At 44.9% G+C, this 19,573-nt stretch overlaps 1 protein-coding gene across 11 annotated transcripts in view; it reads left to right on the top strand.

Moving 5' to 3' along the window:
* The window catches only part of EVA1A (eva-1 homolog A, regulator of programmed cell death), a 224,174-nt gene that overhangs the window by 164,320 nt on the left and 40,281 nt on the right, over nt 1–19,573 (top strand). For 2 of the 11 annotated variants that reach the window (XM_080389247.1, XM_080389246.1), the window contains exon 2: nt 18,515–18,639. The exons of the other annotated variants lie outside the window; for them this stretch is intronic. The gene's annotated coding sequence lies outside the window, so the exon portion shown is untranslated. The remainder of the gene's footprint in view (nt 1–18,514; nt 18,640–19,573) is intronic. 11 annotated transcript variants of the gene reach the window in all.

The following is a 19,573-nucleotide window of genomic DNA, read 5'->3' as shown; positions in this document are numbered from 1 at the left end:
GTGGCAGCAGAAACCCTTCCCGTAGAGGAAGGAGTACACCATGGGCACCATGACAGCAGTCAAGTCAACCTCCATCGTCTGCTTGCATGTTCCTGCATGGGTCTGCATCAGGTGGATGCTGTGTCAGATGGTGGCCATCTCACGCACCGCTAGTGAGAACTTCCAGCTGATACTCAGGAAAGGCTTTTCTGCCGTGTCAACCAGGCCCTGAGAGGACTAACCAGGAGGTAGGTGCCTGTTGGGATATATCCCTGGGCTTGGTGTTCCCAGCTGGCTGGCTCTCAGCAGTTTCTTACTCTGCACCTGGGAACACCTAATTGCCCTGCACAGACACCCTGTCTCCCTGGCCCATACAGATATACTTACGGGTTCTGAGTCACCCCTCAGAAATTCCGTGCTCTCCTTTTGGCTGTGCTGAATGCCTGAACACTTAAGATAGGTGTTCTGGGTCACGCTGCCGGGCGGGATTTCTACAGGTTTGTTATTTTGACACCAAGGTAAGGCTTTTGTTAAATGTGGCCTGAATTCAACTTTCCATAGCTCAGCAGGTGCAAAGGACAGGCTACAGTCTGGAGAAGTACTGTTGGCCTTAATCAGTATTTGCAAAGCAGTGTGCAAGGCATTGCCTGTTGTTGTTACTAAGAGAAATTATGCATGTTAGGAGGGGCATCACACGGCTATCACGGTATGCAATCTGACATTATTTTCCAACACTAAACACCCACTGATTCTGTCCAGACCTTGCCTGTTCTGTAATTTTCTAGAGTTGTCTCTGAGGCAGGAACTTGCTTGCAAAAGGAAAAAGAAAAAAAGTATCCATCCAGGGCCCTAAGCTCTCTGCACAGCTTTGTGCAGCGCGCTGCCAAGCATCACACAGCAGAGCAGAAAGCAAGGCAGAGCAGTGCTTGTGAATCACCATGGAACAACATCAGACAAGTGAAGCAGACCCATGTGATTTTAGGCAGGGCTCAAGAATTTAGTTCCTTTAGCTTCAACCCAGGGGGCAAATTTGTTCATTTCCCTGGCTTTGCAACAATGATAAAGCCTCTGCACCCATTTGCCCTGAACCAGTAGGGTTTCTGCTCTGTTCTGGCTGTTCCTGTTATGTGTGATAACAGCGGTTAAAGGCAAGTTGGAAATTTGGTGGGACTAATTCTCATGTACATTAAGCTGCTTTTACCCGCTCCTAACTACAAAATATCCTGAAACCAAATGTAAATTGTGTTGTCAAAGCAGTAGAAATGGATTCTGGAATCAGACAGATAGATTCCCTGGTCTGAAGTGAGTATGTTTTGCAAATATCTGTGAGGAGATGGATAGCAAACTGTGAGTTGTCACCTGCCCCTCTGAGACAGATGCTTAGGACAAAATGCCAACGTCTGATGGCCACAGTGGATGCTGGAAGGAAATTTTAGGGCAGTTGAGGCACCTGTGTCTGTGGACACAGAGTGGTCTAGTGGTTCATCTTTCCCATGCACTTGGTGCATGCAGGTTTCTGAGCCTTATCTGCGTGGGTATCAGGTGGCTTGGACTAAAAGCATGTGAGCTAGCTAACTGTGTAACAGCACAGACAGTCAAGTTCCAGCACCCATGCTTGTGTCCTGAACTGTTCGCTACAAAAGGAATTCACTACTATAGCAATAGCATAAGAGCTTTCTTGACCTGTGAATTTTTCCTGTCATGGAAGAGGTCACATAGTTTGAATTGGCTACGAGATGAAGTGAAAACAAACAGCAAAAGACAACCTGAACCAGGGAGAAAGGAATAAAGGTATTTTCTAGCAAATACAGGAATCCAGGCAAAGACAGGAAGAAAACCACCTGCTTGAGAGAAGCAGCTTTGAGAGGTGGACATAAAACTTCCTAGCTTGCCTTTCCGTGTCTCCTGGACAGTCTAGAGTTATTACACAAAAGCACAGCTTGAAGCAAGCACCCCAAATGATAGCCCTATTGCAGTGGCTCTTTGGGACTTAATGTGCCCCATGGGACCACTATGGATCTAAGGGGGAGACCAAGTGCAGCTGTAAGAGCTAAGAAGCCCTGTGTCCTCCACCAGTCATGACAGCAGGAAGGTCACCTTATCCAACTGCAAAAGGGGAGTGCTACCTCAAAGCCGTCTGTCAGAGGGTTCATTCCTTCTTGCTTGCAATATGCTGGAACAGTGAAAAGCTCTATGTGACTGCTTTGTGTTATTAATGAGGGAAGGTTGGAAGAAATCCCCGTGACTTTCTGTTGTAGATGTTGCTTAAGAAAAGACATGCTATCCATGGCGGGACCTCACAGCATGCTAATTCTCAAAGCATGTATGCAAAAGTTTGAAACTGGAGGTTTTGTTGACCCTGGAAGAAAAAGCAGATTCCAAACAGGGACTCAGAAAAAAAAGATTTCCCATTTCATTAATATTTGCTCTTGCTTTATTGAGGAATGGCTGCAGCTTGCGTGTGTTGTGGTTTTGTCCTGTTTATCTTCTGAATTTGCACTTATTTTATTTCCGGGCAATTATAATTTCAAGAGCTGACTGCAAGATAGGCAGCTGAAGAGCCACATCATCTCTTCCATCCTCTCTTTCACTGAATTTGCAAGCTTGGGGTCTTGCTTTTGAGCAGAAATTTTGTGATGGGGACTGTAGGGGCTAGATTATACAGGGAAAACGTGAACCTCCATCAGGGTTTGAATTTTGGCCTACAGAAAACAACCTGATATTTCAATCTGCAAAATCACTTTGGGCCATAAGAACCTACAGATTAAAAGCTCATAGTATAGGGAAACTTAACATAAAATCTCCATGGCTTTTAAGGGAATTAGTTCTGCCTTGTTGTTTCCATTGAACCATGTGACTCGGAGAAGTGTGAAGGGAACCTGGTCAGAAATCCCCGGGAGGAGACACAGACTGCTTGAGAGTGGCTGTGGGGTTGTTTCCCCCTTGTCCATGGCTGGGCAGTTGCTCCAGCTGTTGCACTGCCATGGTGCAATATAGAGTGCCAAGTCTTTCCTGTAAGGTTCAAGAGACCGAGAGAAGTCGGTGCTAAGGCAGGCTCCAGTGTTTGTGGGGGAACACCTGTGATCCCTCGTTCCTTCTTCTGAGTATTTAATCTGCTTGATCACTGTGCAGAGTCTGGTACTGGGGGATGATACCAGATTGTTCCATTTGACTTCAGCTTTTTTTGGGCCTTTCAGTCTGAATGTAGGCTCATTACAGCTGCTGTTTACCAGTAGACATTGTAGAAAAATTCTAGCATGCATTTATTTAAATAACATCTGATACATTCTGGAGGGTAGACAGCACGGAGCAGCTACAGTGCTGTTTCCAAAGAGTTTAAATGGCATCCTTGGCAAGAAAATAGAGAGGAGAGAAAGATCTGTTACATGTGCCTGTGCATTGCCCCTAGAATAGGATCAAAGCTACAAAAAGAAACTGTGTTTTTGTTTCTCCACAGCTGTTAAGAGTTCACAAACTTCCCAGGATCTACATTTCAAGGCTTTCATCAACCAGATTTTGTACATTTACATTTGTTCAAAATAGTTTCCAGGCAGTGGGTGATTAGTGGTTAGAAATGGCTTGCAGTTTGGTGATAATTTGATTAAGTAAAATCCTTAGGAAAATGAACGTTCCAGATCTTTCATGTTTCCGTGCTTCACCTGTGGAGCACAACTCCTTCCCCACCCAATCTCACGGGAGGCATTTCCTTTATCTCCTGCATTTCAGAAAGGAACTGATGAATGCTAGTCAGGAAAGACAGGAGGATGCCTCCAGCCAGAATGAGCAGCAGGAAAAGACATTAACTCAAAAAAAATGCCAATTTTACATTTTTCCAGGAGAACTTAAAATGTAGTAATTATATCCCTCTTCCCAAGAACTCCATGTACTCTGGTTCTTTTGAATTAATTCAGCATTCAGGACTGTGCTACTGTGCACTGAGGAGTTATAGTGTCTCCAGAGGTGGAGGAAGCACAAGATTCATGGTATCTTGAGAAGACACCTCCTCAGCATGCCAAGGAGAGTCCTCCCCCGCCCAGTAGCATCGTCTGGAGCAGCACGACTTCGTCTGTAAGTCTAAGGCAGTCTGCAAACAAATAAAGATGACCCATATCTGCACATTTCCATGCTGTGCAGTAAGCCAACAAAGAGAATGGGGAAAATAAAAATGAGCAGTAAATACTGAAAGTTTAGTCAGTTTTTAAAGTATGCATAAGTGAAAATAATTTTCTAATGTTGTACAAGGTGGGGCTTTTTTTTTTACTTATAAGAAGGTAAAGTGGTATAAGAATATAGCTTGACTTGTCGGTCCTTGCTGATAGAAGGACCATCTTGTGTCCTGCTCCTGCCTATGGCAGTGGGGAGAGTGGCAGGGTGAGTTAAGTACTTAAATAGGTAGTTTTACAAAAATCTTTGCTTTATTGATTTACCTCAGGAAATTGTGGTTAAAAATATTGATTTAAAAAAGGGTGATGTCTTTCTGCCTTCCTGTAAAAACTGTTGATATATGCCTATCATAGTCACTGACTTATGTATTTCCACTTGGTGGGAATGGATTTACAAATGTTTGGACTTACAAACACACATGGATTTACAAACAGTTGCTTCGAGTGGTTTGGCAGATCTCCTTGTGATAATGACGTATCATTCGTGTCTCCAAACCATAGGCAGAGCTATTTTGGGGTGGCAGAAGTAGGAAAACAGTCTCACCTTCCTTGTCTCCTGGAGATTTTTCCAGCACTTGGCAATCTGGCATAGCCCTGCATGGAGCTGTTGCTGGCCACCATCTCCTAAAGTAGACCAACGCAGCTGTTTTCATAGGTACTTAAATAAAAGGTGAAAAAGGACCAGTGAGACCATTCAGTCCATCTTCCTGGATAACGGCAGCCATAGACTTTCCTTGAATTAACTCCCATGGCAATTACAGCAACATCTCACCTTTGGTTTTCAAGTGGTACCATCCTTTACAACAGTACTTCCACCATAGCCAGCAGCTGACATGGGTATAGCTCTTACTGCCTCTCTTCTTGGCCCTGTATCCCTCTGTAGCAGTGTGTGTGATGTTAGTGGTCCATATGCCCATGGCAGAGGGATTGGAACTAGGTCATCTCTGAGGTCCCTTCCAAACCATTCTATGATTCTATGTATCCTTGTTTGGGAAACCCTGAGCTGTAGTACATTCTCTCAGGGAGTGTCTCCAACTTCATTTTCAAGACCCATGTACGAAGAACATGTGACATCCCTCAGGAAGATTTTCAGTCTAAACCTATTTAAAACTTTATATGGAAAAAGAAAGGTTGGAAAGTCTACACTCAGCAGTATAGTATGCAGGAGACTCAGTTAATTCACCTTGAAAGAGGCTTTTAACAGGACTTGCAAGTGCATGCTGGTTAGGGATAGGGCATGGGTGAGCGCACAAGAGCAGCATCAGATAAACAGAAAACATTGCGGCAACCTAGCTTGGAGGTCATGGGACCCACATAGCTGGCAGCATTGCTAAGCAGATTGGTTTGCGCTGTGGCCATTTTTTCTCACAGATGGGATAAAAATAAGATAGATTAAGTATATCCAAGAAAAAATAGTTTTGCAAAGGCTTGAGCAAGCTGCCAATGTCAGCAAAGGGAGCCAGTAATGTAAGCAAACTTCAGAGAAGGAAAGCTGCAGAGCGTCCTGCTGGAGGGAGCAAAGGGAACCGGCTCTGCACACTGCTTGGGTGTGGGATGAGGGGCTGGATGGGCGATTAGGTTGATTTGTGACTTCTGTGTTTACCAAGGCAGATCCCAATGGAGAGGGAGGTTTTTGTTTTAGCTGATAAATATTCCTGCCTCTAATTTAAAATGGTCGTGTGTGTGTGTCCCCCCTTCTGTGGCTCTGCCAGTTAATCTGTGCTGTGCCAAGTCATTCAGACTGATAGGTAGGTGTTGAGGTCCCTACAGGAATTTGAAACTCCCTGTCACCACTGTTAATGTCTGTTCTGCTTCTCCAGAGGCAGATCTACATTTGGCTTTTATTTTGCACCCAGCTTTCCAGCAGATCCTTAGGAATGGCCAATTTAGGCAAGGTGAGGAACTGTTCCCTTAAACTGGATCTTGTATTGACAGAGTGAGCAGCAATGACTCGGCTTTCTGTGCTTTAGGATGCTCCCTGGTGAGTATGAAACTGCAGTTAGGACAGATGATGGAGCAAAAGCAGATGGTGTATCAGGGCTTTGCAGGCCTCAGTGAGCAATAGTTACTGCTGCTCGGTGGCTCTGTAGTAACTGGCTGCAAGCTTGGTCTCAGGCAGTGGCAGATCATCTGCCTTCATGTAGTCGCCTGTGAACACAGCTTCCTGTTCATTTCTGCTCTTCCTTTCCTTGTTTTGGAGAGTCACTACAGCTGGGTCAAAGCTAATGGTGTACCGGGGCTCCATACATTAAGTCTTCAGGGGTGCTGATGCACAGAAAACCCCCTTACCCAGCAATACGAGAGGGAGACCAAGTGTGAAGTGGCGGTCCTCTGATTTGGCAGTGCTTTGCTTTGCGGAGGTGTAAATGGTAGGGGACATGGCCAGACGAAACAAAGGCTGGAGGGTATCGTTCTCCATTAAGTAGCAGTTATTTGTTGGTCTCTGGAGTAGTTCAGACAGGTTTTTAAATGCACTTAATTCAGACAGAAGTAATCTTGGTGAAAGGGAGGTTGGGATCATGTGGGGAACATTCTGGGGATAAACATCTGCTGCTTTTTGGTTAACAACCATATTTGTTACATTAAAACAAATACCACTATCTGACCCAGAGAGCTTGTGGAAAGAAGCCAGAAAATAAACTGTGTTGCTACTGACGAGATAATGGATCAGAAAAAAAACCCACCAACCAAACCAGATTGCAGCGCTGAAAAAAAAAAGCAAAAAAAACTCAGTCAAAAAGCTGCTTCTCATTTCTTTCTACATTGCCCTGAAAATTAAGACAAGCATAGTTTTTCAGCTCAGCCTCACTTTGTAGAGTTGGTGGGTTTTACACTTGGTGAAAGAGAACTGTAACTTTCTCACGTTGTTTGAGAACCGCATTAGCAATGTGTCTGAGCGGCAAAGTTCTCACCCCTCCAGGGCCAAGGGCCTGATGCCCTTTATAAGAGAAACAGTAACTAGATACAAAAATTGCATCAAGACTTTGGGATGGCCAAGAGGGAGTTGGATCTAGGCATTTGCTTTGGCCCTCTTCTCTATAGCTGGTGTCTGTCTGGATCTGTGGAAGCAATGCCATTAATACCAGCGCACCGATCCCCTCTGCCTGGCTGGCCACACTGGTCTCCCATCTGGGTATGATGCAATTTCCTTTGCTTCTTTATTGGGAGATTAAAGGAGCTGCCTCTTCTCCCTTTTCCCTTGTAGATAATTTATTGTTTCTGGATTTAATAACTTTTTGTATTTGAAGGTTTCCTGCAGTTGGATTAGGAGCAAATGTGAATGTTGCAATGACAGCGTTTTTAAGACAAGTATCTACAGCATAGGCTACCTGTTTCCTGATCCCCTTATTGTATAGATTGAGATTCACTTATATACCCTAGCTGTCACTTCAAGGGCAGCTTTGGCTAATAGGTATTGTTTCTTATAGTAAATTTAAGAGGGAAATGATCTTAAGTGTCTTTCTGGTAGTTGTTAGTAAGTTCAATGGTGACATTAAGAACTGCTTCAGAAAGTTCAAAATTCTCCTTCTCTTGTTGTTTGTCCCATTGGGTAATGTATGTGCTCTTGAAACAGCTTGTCACCGAGTTTTGCACCTGGATGCCCCTCCTACCCAAAAGCCTCCTTTGTCTCTCTTGTAAGTGGCAAATGGCATCTGCCATAACGAGTCAGTAGCGTTATATAGGGATTTACTTTAATAAGACATTGAGCTGGAGATTTGGCTGGAGTCATTAGCTGCAGCCCACCTGCTGTAGGGGCCAGATGTAATTCCATAAGGTCTCACAGGGCTATACTACTTTAGCACATGGCATCTCATTGCCTGGAAGATGACCCTGCAGCTGTGAGTTTAGCTGTGCTGAGCTGACGGTGCACAGGTTGGCTCTGCTGAAGCCGTTTTGTCATTGCAGCCTTGTGCCCTACAGGTAAGCCGTGCTTGTGGGACCGAAAGGGATTGCTTGTTCTTCAGCCCAAGTGGTGAAGCTGTGCCCTTTCAGGCTCTCCAGGGACCAGTTGCAGTCCTGACACCTTGGAGGACTTGCCACATGATGTGGCTGTTCTTTCAGGACACAGCTGACTAAAGCTACTTATTTATTTTTATTGCTAAGCACAGAAGTAGCATAAACAAATATAGATGTCGGTCGACTTTGCAGCAAGTTGCGGAGGTGACTTCATGGCAAGTTTGGGTTGCTTCCATATTTCTAGTTTTCCCATTTTCTCAGATGTAGAAGACTCCCCTGAGTCTGAAACTCTGGCCTTAAGGTTTCCAAGAACTGTTTCTTTCTGCAAGTTCTGATGGATTTTTTTGGGGGTTGCTTTTCTAAGAAAAAGTCTGCATGGGAATGCTCTTCCCAGTTGTACCTCCATGGTAGTGTCAGCCCTGTTGGTGATACATATCCAGGTCCCCAGGCTGCCATAGACTGGCAACATGGGTGAGCATCCCAGACAGGGTTTTGTGAAATGAACGTCAGAGCAGTGCCCTGCTTCACCACGAGGCTGTGAAGAGCAGTGTTTTGGAGACTGCGACTTGTTTGGGCATCACAATAGATGGCAGGTGCATTAAGTACATCCTCACATCTCCTATTAAATGGGGCCTCATGCTAGTTTCAGCAGAGACTCCAAAGAGAAAATTCTTGCATATCTGCGAGAAGTCTGTCTTGCCCAGAGCCAAGACACGCAGGAGAAGCAGCTGACACAGCCACCGTTGCTCTGCTTATCTTGTGTGTTACTGTTGAGGGCTGAGCTTTGGCCAAAGTGTCTTCTGTCTCCGTGCAGACGCTCTGCCATCACTCTGTCTAGGCATGCACTCTGGTGAGGAGGAGGCAGGTAACAACTGTGTGACATGGCTGAGGATGACACCTGCCCGAGGAGGTCCTCTCCTCCCGTATGACGCTGGGAAGCCTGTGCTGGCATTGGCTGGGCTGTGATGCTGGAGGAAATGAGACTTTCTCCTTGGCTCCTGGGAAGCAGCATGCAGGTCTAGTCATGTTACAGGTGGCTTCAGGCTAAGATTTGTCCTGACTGGCTCATTGAAGAAGGTTCGGGAGGATGCTTCTCTCAGGGTTAGGTGGTTACCAACATGCATGGGCAGTGGATTAGGGCTTGAACCCCTGCTTGTGTCCTCAGCCTAAAGTGCTGAGTGACACTCCTGTTTTGTGACTGAAATGAAAACAGTCAGTCAGAATGTGTGAGAGGTGGGTTTAAAGGTCTGTAAAGCAATCGAGTTGCTTTGCTTAATTAAGGCAGTGGTGGAGAGTCATCTTGTAATGCAGGGTATAGAGGGACAGTCTTTCTGCACCCATCTGCAGGTATTTCCAGTGCTCTGTGGGTCAGTACGTTCCCATTCCACGTTCTATCTGCTATAACTGAATAATTAGTGATTGTCCCTGTAAGAGACCTCAGATGTATCTGTTTTACTGGCCACCTGGTGAAGAGTTGTAACCATTGAGCAAGGAGTGGCTGCTAATGCTGCAGAAACAGCCCTTATCAGAGGCAGCTCAGCAGCTGATAATTATCTTCTTCAGGGAGAAGCTTTGCAGGGGGAGTTACCGCCTCACTAGATCTTTGCTTCATTTGATATTATTTTGGCTGTGTATCTTGGTTCAACAGGATTCCAGTCCTTTTAGTTGGTATGCAGATTCATAGCTAGAGTCTTCATATACGGACCATCAGGGCTTGCAAAGCTTTTGTCTTTGGATGCATTGACACTCCCTTCCCCACCACCCCCTCGTCCTCATTGTAGGGCAATGAGTGATACACAGGGTTTGGCACTCGATAAGCCCCCTGGACAGGGTGGGAAGGCACTTGGACCACATTACACAGGATGTTAGGGTTTCCCTCTAGCAGAAAGGTGGATCCATCTCTAGTGACTGTTCACAGCCCTGCAATAACACAAGCTGTATCCTTTGTAACGATACCTTTTTTCTTCCTCCTCAAATAAAGGGTTGCTTTACTTACTTGGATTTACAACTCCAGCAGCCAAACTCTATTAATAAATTTCCCAGTAAAGACATAGCTAGTGTCTGCCAAAAAGTTTTATAGCTCATGTAGTTTAACTCTATTGCTTGGAAGGAGAAATCAAATAGCGGATAGAGCTCCTGGTCCCAGCATGAGGCACTCTGTTTGCATAGCCATGTCAAGTGTGTGATTTTTCATGCTTCTTATTGACAAAGTGTTACTGAGAAAATGTTTATGTACAAAATGAGCCAATGTCACTTACCTTCTCTGTCCGCTGGAGAAGGTCCAGTCCCAGTCACCCACCTTTTACCAAAAGCTTGATGGAGAGAACTGCAGAGCTGGTGGCATGGTGATTGATGCAGTAGAGAACAGAAAGAGTTAAATGCCAAGTTTTGCTGCAGAGCTTTTCATCATCACAACTGGGGAAAGTGGAAACACAGACTGAATAAATGGGTCTGATGATGCTAGACTGTGAGCGGGTCTTGAGCTCCCAGTCTCCCCAGCACACAGCCCTCGGTCTCCTGAGTTATACAACATAACATAGCCCTCTTAAATGGGCTAATTATTTCTCTATGCAAGAGCAACTCAGAGATTTTCCTGTCTGTTGACTATGAAATTTATGTTTCATTTTCTTCAAGAAAGCCAATTCTTATTTGCAATTTGACTGAAATCAATATTCCAAAATGTCTTTTCGATAAAATCAAGGTTGTAAAGTAAACAGGTTAATGAGAAGACAAGTGCTGTAAATAGATTTTCAAATGTCAGACAGTTGATATATATTTTCAAATACATATCTTGGTTTCACAGTGATAAATATGGGAGACTGACAGCAGGTGAATAAGAGCTATGGAAGGAGAGGAGCAATGTGGAACTGCCTGTGTTTTGCTGCTTAGCTAGTGGCAACCTGCAGGCATGTATGGGATTCCCCTGGGCTGAAGAGGGAGGACAGGTACTGTTTTTATGGATGGTCTTGGCTTGAAAAAGGCAACTTTGCACTATACTTAGAGCCTTTAGTGTTGCAGCAAGTCAGCTCCTGTGGTTTTTTGCCTCAACAGTGGGATGCGTAGGGGTTAAAAGGAGGAAGAGGGCATTAGAGAAGGGCTGCAAGGGTTGTTGCATGAGTCAGTATTGCACTGATGCCCAAGCTGGTGGTGATGGAATCTCCATCCCTCCTATGTCTGTGTAAATTCCCCAGCTTTACCTAACCTTTCACGTGCTATGCAAATGACTCCCGCTTGGCTTTTCCCAGGAACGCATGTTGTGTTTCTGCTCTGCTAAGCAGTGGCCATGTTCCAAGCAGCAGTGGCTGCATTTTTATGCTCTTGTATTGGAACAGGACTAGTGTAGTTTGAATCATCACTTGCAGTCACCCACAGCAGAAATTCTTGTGATCAGAAACTTGTGAGATCATCCCTGTAGCTTGCAAAAAAGGTTTGGCATCTTTCTGGGGAGGAAAGCAACTGGAAGACTGAAGAAATCACATGCCCTCATCTGTGAAAGTTGACATGAAGGAGGCATGTGTCGAAGTGCCACGTTACCCCAGCACGGCGTTGAGGGAGTGGGTGAATGACAAATACAGCTATATTTTTCTTGTGTTTACTTAATCACAGTATCCCTTCCTAAAATGTCATCCTGATTTCCCAAGGGATTGTAAGAGTCAAAGCTGGTTGGTTTGCAGGCCAGAGAGAGGTAAATGGACCTAACTCACCCACACATCAAGCTTTCTAAATTAACTGCTATTATTTTGCTTAGAAAGAAATGTTGGAAACACTTTAACGTGAAATGAAAGAACCATACAAGAAAGTACTTGAAGTAACAATTTGAGGGGAGGATTGAGATATAATTTCAGTTTGGTAAAAGAAGAAAGACAGGACATGAAGACTGAGAATTAATACAACCAGCGTCTCCTGTCTTTGCAGAGCTGGTGAGCAGGGATATGACATTTGCCAGATGGAGAAAGCATTGCTTTGGTCCTGGAGTTCTCCATCTTGGTGCATTTTTCAGGCTCGTCACCACTAACACATGCATTTTTCAGAGTGGGAAGTTTCGTGTCCATTGACGAGTGATCCGGGGGGTTGGTATGTCTGCGAAGTCGGTGTCATCCAGCAATGGGCTGAGCTTTGCTGAGCTGTTGTTTGTCACCTTGCTGATTTTAGCCAGGTGCTCTGGATTTCCAAACAACGGTGATTTTTTTAATTTGGGAAGCTGTTGTTGACTTCACCAGAGAAGTGGGCTTGGGCATTTTCTTTTATGGGGGAAACAGATGTAGTGCTGCCACACTTTGTTGCCAGGAGTCTAAAACTCAGACCTCCCAAACTTTCTTGTTGTTTTGTCTTAATCCAGGAAATCAGACTGGCATCTTTCTTATTCCTGCCAGTTAGACAGGCTTCGGGCATTCATTAGATGCTGGATTTTGATCTTAGCTAATAAAGAGCAAAGAAGTACCATGCACACAGCCTGGCAGGGGGATTGAATATTTGTGCAATATGAAAGGTCCCCTCAGGTGCGGCTTGTGCCGTGTGGTTTGTGTAGTGTTCAGTAAGGCCCTGTCAGTGCTGGGGTTTCCTGTTGCTCATAGCATTCCTTTACTATTACTTTTCTTTTTTGTCTTGCTTTGTAGAATTTGATCTCTGCTTTAAATTACGTCTCCGGTAACGTGTGCACTCTGATTATTGCAATGTGCCTCGCTGAATAGGGATCATTCGCTTCCTCAGTCTCAATTCACTCCACCTTGGCTTATAACTTTATGTTCTGGGGAAAGGAAAGGTTTGTTTTCCTTTGGGATTGCCAGAGATGATGGTCTTTGATTTCTATGTCCGTGGCCTGAAATTGTTCTCCAATCCAGCATGTCATATTGAAATGATTTACTTCTTTCATTGTTTGAATCTCCCCATTATTTCTTGCCAATTCTGTGTGTGAGAACGTTCATTCCTGCATTTACCAGGGCTTTCTGCATCTGACTGGACTGGCACATCCACATCTGTCTTTCATAAGGAGGACTTTTGCAGACAAGAACTCCCTGGAAAAGGATTAAGCCTATTTGTTGTTGTTGGTCCTGAGTTTGTTGCTGCTGAGAGGATGACAAATGTTGTGCGTGAGACACACCGTGATGAACGAAGAGAGGGTGGTGTAATTGTCTCTTTGCTCGTTATCACCTACATTGAAAAGGAGCTGGCATTATATCCTTCCTCCAATTTATGTTAATGAAAAGCCAGTGAGTGCTCTTAGTGCAACAGCCCATGAAGTGCAGAGCAGCTCTGAGGTTGTGGCAGAAGGCTGCTTGGTAATTCTCAGGTAGAGTCCAAAACTGGATAGAGCAGGACTTTGAGGGGCTGCATATCAGTATTTTCCCATCTTAAGCCTGTCTGTATACTAATTCCCTGTGGGTCAGGCACCTCCATTCAATATATATTTGCTAGTGATGCATAAGACGAGAAAAGTTCTGTCTGTGCACTGCACTAGCTTTTCCTATGTTTCTAGGGGTCTGCCGAATTTTTTTAGGTAGAGTTTTTAATACGACATTTCCCCACCTGGCACTGCTAAAGTGCCTAAGTCCACACCTCCAAGTAACTATCAGTGCTTACGTGGTGTCTGCAGGTAAAATTGTATCTGAACACCTCTCACAGGTTTGTTGACAGCCCCATGAAGCAGAGAAGCCCTGTTCCCCCAGCATATAGATCCTTCAGGCCCGGGATCGCAGTTGTGGGGAGAGTGAGGGAGCAGCTTTGCTGGCTTTAGTTTACTCTGACACAGATTTGCCTTGGTGGCCTTGGGCAAGTCAATTAACTTCCATGGTTTAGCCTTCTCACTTGTGAAAGGTAAATTTTATGCTGGTTTTACAACATAGATGATGTTTTTGAGGGTTAATAATAGAGGGTAACATAATTAATAGTTAAGGTGTTTGAGGCACAATAGTTTTATACAGGGGTTATTCATTGAATCCTTGGTCCCTTTGCTCAGGAGGGTGTTAATTGCTGTCTGCTTACGGGATGGCTCTGATGAGATGAGTGTAAAGACATACGGAGGTGAGTGGGTGATTAACAACGCAAGCCTGGCATTGAACAGATTTCCCCAGGTGAGGAATGGAGTTGCTGTTGGCTGCTGTCTCTCGTTTTGGCATGTTTTCCTGAAAAGACCCCAGCTCGAGGAGCACTCCATGATGACCCCACGCTCATCTTGGGGCTTTCAGGGCTGTTCACTTGCTTTCAGAAGTGCTCGGACATGTAAGGGCAAGGAGGATCTGAAATACCCTCCCCCTCCTATTTGTGTGGCCAGGTAAGGAAGTCAGAAACGTAATTTCATGCACCATAAATACTAATAATTCCAGGTACTTACAATTTGAGCATGCACGTTAATGTGGTGTGAGCTCTCTCCCCTGGCTGAAGTCAGTGTAATCACACTCAGGACCTGTTTGTCTTGGCGGAGCTGCCCTTATGAATGAGGTAACTTAGGAAAAGACATTCCTTCACTCATGGCAAACTGCTAAAAATATCTGAACTTCTACAGGCCTGGGGAGGAGAGCAGAAGCTGAGGTAAAGCTCAGACATGGACCTCTGGAGATGCAACGTTGAGCTCCTTTGCAGAGCTGAGCAGGGGCTGCAGGTCCCTGTCACCCTGCACACACCACCTTTGCTGGCCTGGACTTTACCACAGAGCGTGTCTTGGGGTTGAAAATGCTTTACTCACATTTACCCACTCAGAGCATGCAAGTTAGAGCAAATGACCTCTGTTCTTGCTGAAAACCCTGTTTTGCTTCTCAGTGGCTTACATATTGAGTTTACAAGAGTGATGCAAGAGCTCCTGCTCTGCAAATAGCTGTGAGAGCATCTTGGATGACTGCTGCTTTGGGACAGAGTACACAGCACTCTTGTTAACCAAAGATGGGTTGGAGATTAATAGGCTTTTCTCCTGCCCTTTAAAATGAAAATTAAGTAGCCTTCCTTTTTGATGATGGGAAGAGATGCTTGTAAAAGTTAGTGAGGGATGTTAAACTCTTTGGACATGCAGGGATGGCCTAGTTTGAACTGGCTGATAGTTGCCTTTCGTGTGTGTGTGCCCGTGCTTAAGAGAAGTTTTTCCAAATGAAACAAAAAAGCATCATTTTACAGCCCAAAGGAAGCTAATGAAATGATGCAGTTATGCCTCTCCCCAAAGAGCTGGCCCCAAACCTTCACGCACAAAGAAAAGGGCTTGCTCAGGTAGTGTTTATTATGCAGTGAGAGTTCCTGTCGCCACTTTTTTTATTTTTTTTTGGTACAGCTGGAACCACAGCCCTGTGTGGTTTTATGTGTGCATGCATGTGCTTACTTAGAGGCACTTCATAAATCACATTTGAAAAGTGCTTTTTTTTTTTTTTTAAAAAAATATTTGGCAATAAACAAGTCAACTAAGAGAAGAATCAAACCTGGGGGTTGGTTCAGTCACCAGCTGTGGTGGGAGGGGAGCTCGAGAGTTCCACATATTTAGAAGAGTGTAGTAGCTGGAATGGTTGCATTGGCTACTTTTTTGGCAAGGCTGAAGTTGCTTGATTGTTAAGAATTATTCTTTACTTTTTATGTCACTCATCTGAGGCTGCCGTATCTCTGCAGGTGTGCCCTAAAGCAGGGAAGCGAAGCACAGGCAGTGCAGATAGAGTGCTTAAGTTTTATTGGAAAGCGCTGCTTTCAGTGTGACATCTGCTTTTTATGGCCAGCCAGTTCTGCCTGTCCTTGTTTTCCTTCCAGAAATGCAAGGGGTTGGGGAGAACAAGAAGTGGGGAAATGCAACTTTGATTGAAACTCTGGGATACCATGAAAGAGAGCAGAAAGGAAAGCAAGAAAACGACAAAAACACTGTAGTGGGGGCCAACAGAAGAATGGCATGGTCCTGAGAGTGTGACAGCACAGTAGGAGCTGTAGTTTGTCTTTTCTCATGATGCTTTTTGATACTTTCTATGAAGAGTCCTCCAGCTTGTAACCTTCACTAAAGAGATTGGGTTGAGATTTGGTTCTTTTTGAAGTCCAAGGGAAAGCAGATGTGTTTTTACTCATTTCCTCTTGCACCTGCAATGGGTAAGGCTGTACCTGTCTGTGAAAGCATTTATGGGTCCCACTCGCTGTCACTCAAAAGCTCTGCATTAGCCTTTGGGTACCCCATAGGGTGCGGGGAGATGCTTTATGGAGAACTGAGGCCAGAAGGCATGTAAAGCATGATCCGCATGAGCATTTAGGTGCTTGTGTGCATCAACCAGGAATCTGGACCAGACACCAGTTCTCCCAGTCCCAGCTTGAAGGCTGCAGGAGCTGAATGCCAGACTCCCAGCAATTTTTCTGCCTCTGTATCCAGGACCCACTTGAGGCACCCAGTAGGTGTTTGCCTTGTGTGGCTGATGACTAAAGCGAGGAAATGTTTGTGGTCTTTCTTAACCTACATGGCTGGGCTGGCCAGGCTTTTGCTACTGTGGCTCCTGACAGAAGAGCAGCAGTGCAGACCATCAGGACTGCTCTGAGGGACACAGCCCTTCCCCACCTGGGTTGCAAAACTCAAATCTACCCATGTGGTGGTAAAGCTTTGCAGCAAGGCTCTGCCCTGTGGCTTTTGGGCTCAGGGCTGTGCAGCTGCTGAGCTTCCCCAGGAGGAGAAGGCAAGTCCTTCAGCGGGGCTCTCTGGTCCCTTCAGGATGTGGAATTTATTAAGCCCTCCTCAAGCTGAGCTGGGGTTTGGAAGTGCATCTCTTGTTTCCTGAGCTCCACTGACAAGGTTGTAGAAGGTGGCTGTTGCATGCACTTTTTTGATGGAGAACGGCTGTGACTGCTGGGCTTTGCACCGACATCACTGCTGTCAGTGTGGCAGGAGACTGCTGGAGGAGATGGGTCCTTCAGGGGTGCTTAGCTGAGTTGGTGGCGTTCCTGGGCATGCGTTGAGGATGCCAACCTGAGATGTCAGAGTAAGTCAGGTAGGAAGAAATTTAGTGAGGTGCCTGGCCGGGAAATCAGTATTTTTTTGGTGACTCATTTTGTTAATGTTAAGCACTTAGCTTCTCCCTGAAGTGAAATTTGTGTGCCTGATCACTGTGTCATGAATCCTACCTTAAGTGAAATGCCCAGGGGGAGAAATGACTGCAAAGAAAAAGCAGGCAGAGCCCAAGCTGCTGCTCCAAGTTTTTCCTTCTCCTGTACAGCTGGGACCAACCTTATGGCTTTTTCTTTGCTACAGGCGATTTGGTAACATCAGCAAAATCCTTCATGCCAGCGGTCACAGCTCTGCTGCTCTCCACTGTCTGTTGTAGTGACTGCAGAGAAAGGCTACCTTGTCTGCGACTTTTCTTTTTCTCTTTGCTTTGCCAAGGTGATGCATTTATTTGGGTTAGGTGTCAAGCAACATCCGCTGCTAGAAATGCACCACTGACCAGGTCACTGCTGCTCACTCGCTGATTGCTTGGTTGTTTCAGGATTTGGCACTCTGCAACACTTAGATGGTGATTTACAAACCTCACATTGTGAAAGCTCCCCTCCAAATCAACCTCCACTTTATAATATGTGTTGGATGGGCTTTGGGCAGGGGGGAGACAAGGCAGGATACAGCTCTGGGTAAACACCTAGATGTGCTTCTCTAAAACAAAAAGTGAGAAGAAAGGAAAGGAAATACAGGTTGAGCAGCTCCAAAGACAGAGTGAAGATGTAGAGGTGGGTTGTGGGGTCATTTAATGCTGTTACAAAGAAATGACAGTTTGTTGTTTCAAGGCAAAAGTGCAAAAGGTGAATAGAAATACATTCTTCCTTCAAGGATGAAAGCTGTCAGCCTGATTACTGGTGGCTTTTATGCTGCTTGGAAATAGTAAATCAAACACTGAACTGCCTCGCAAGTAAGAGCTGCTATTGAGAAGTTTTCTGTTTCAAATCACAGTCCTAGATAATTTAAGGAAGAGAGGAGATGGGACTTGTAATAATGCAGAGGTGACTCTTGGGTGCTTTGCCTTCCTCATGTTCAGGGGTTGGGAGCTCTGATCCTGCTGAGGTGTGTTTTGGGGCATGGGAAGGCATTTCCTACAATCACCTCGATACGGTGCACCCCCAAAATTCCCAGTAATATTTGCCGAGTGCTTCTGGTCTTTCTTGGTTTTTTTTTGTTTTTGTTTTTTTTTTTTTCTGTCATGCTGTAGGTTTGAAACATCTTCTTTTTGCTGGTAATGGCTGGCTGCATAGGGAAGTGTGAAGGAAAAAGCCATTTGGAATAAATCTCAGGGACACAGTTTGTCATGTCCGTAAGGACTTGAAAACCCAAATTTCCTCTTCCAATCTTTTGCTCACTGGATCTTTGGCTTGTGTAGATGACCTGCATAGATGACCTAAAGGTTCACCTTTTATTTAGCTCCCGCTGGACAGATTTGAGTTTTCTATCTGCTTCCCAAACTAATATGCTTTTCTGCCATCCTTATTAGGTTAAAAAGTGTTTTGCTAAGAGCTCCTGGTCAGCTGGCAACATGAGGCCTGGGTGGCTTAATACAGAGCTTATCATTGCCACCTGGAAGAATAGAGACGATCAAAGATCAGTTGTCATATCCAGGTAAGGAGATTTGATGATCAAGCAGACAACTGGGACTGAATTAGTCTGGATTAAGTCTAGAAGGCTCTGGAGATTTGGGGAAAGGGACTGGGAAACCAAGAATGATTTGTAATAGTCCTGTGCCTGTGGCTAGCAGGCAATTTAAAGTTGCTAACACAGGCTGGCTTTGTTGGGATCTTCTTGTACACAGGGAGAGGTAACTGCTTCAGTCTTGAGTCATGCAACTGTAAACTTTCAGGAGCTCATTAGTCACTGAGCAGGATGGACACTGACCACTCATGACAGATATTTGATCAGGGGAGGCTCTTCTGGCAATGCATTTTCATGCTTTCCTTTCCATTAGAAGTATTTTCCTAGTGACTAACCAAAATTTTCCTGATGCAATTTCTCTTAGCCCATTACTTCTCATGTGTCCAAATAAGCGTAGAAAACAGATTATTTCTTTCTGCTGTCTAGCAACCTTTATATTTTTGAAGCCTGTTTTCACTTCTCCCTGGTTCCTTCTCAGTCTTCTGCTATTTATGGTGACAGTACCGGTATTACCTAAATTAGTGATTGTTCTTTTTCTTTCTCTGTGCTCTCTCCTGGAGACCCATGTTTCAGCCAAGAGCCCGAGACCAGGCAGAGCACTCTAGCTGAGATCTTGAGCAAAAGGTAAAGGTTTAGATTTTTCTGGTCTGAAGCCCATCAGCTGCCTGACATCACTGGCTGATGTTCATCCTTGAGATCTGCAAGACCGCTATGTGGAAAGCTGATTTTCCTTCTGTATTTGCCTAGTGGATTGTTCCTGGCTGACTTTGGTATCTTGGACTTTTCTGTATCTCCAGCCTCTCCAGATCACGTTGAATTCTCTCCCTCCCCCTTTATTGCAGCCCTTCCTAACTTGGTATCGTCTGCAAATGTAATAAAAATTATCCATATTCCAGCATCCTGG

This window comes from Falco punctatus (assembly GCF_963210335.1).
Source record: "Falco punctatus genome assembly, chromosome: 5".
Classification (NCBI taxonomy): Eukaryota; Metazoa; Chordata; class Aves; order Falconiformes; family Falconidae; genus Falco; species Falco punctatus.
Note: the sequence above shows the minus strand (reverse complement) of the source record. Positions and strands in the feature narration are given on the sequence as shown.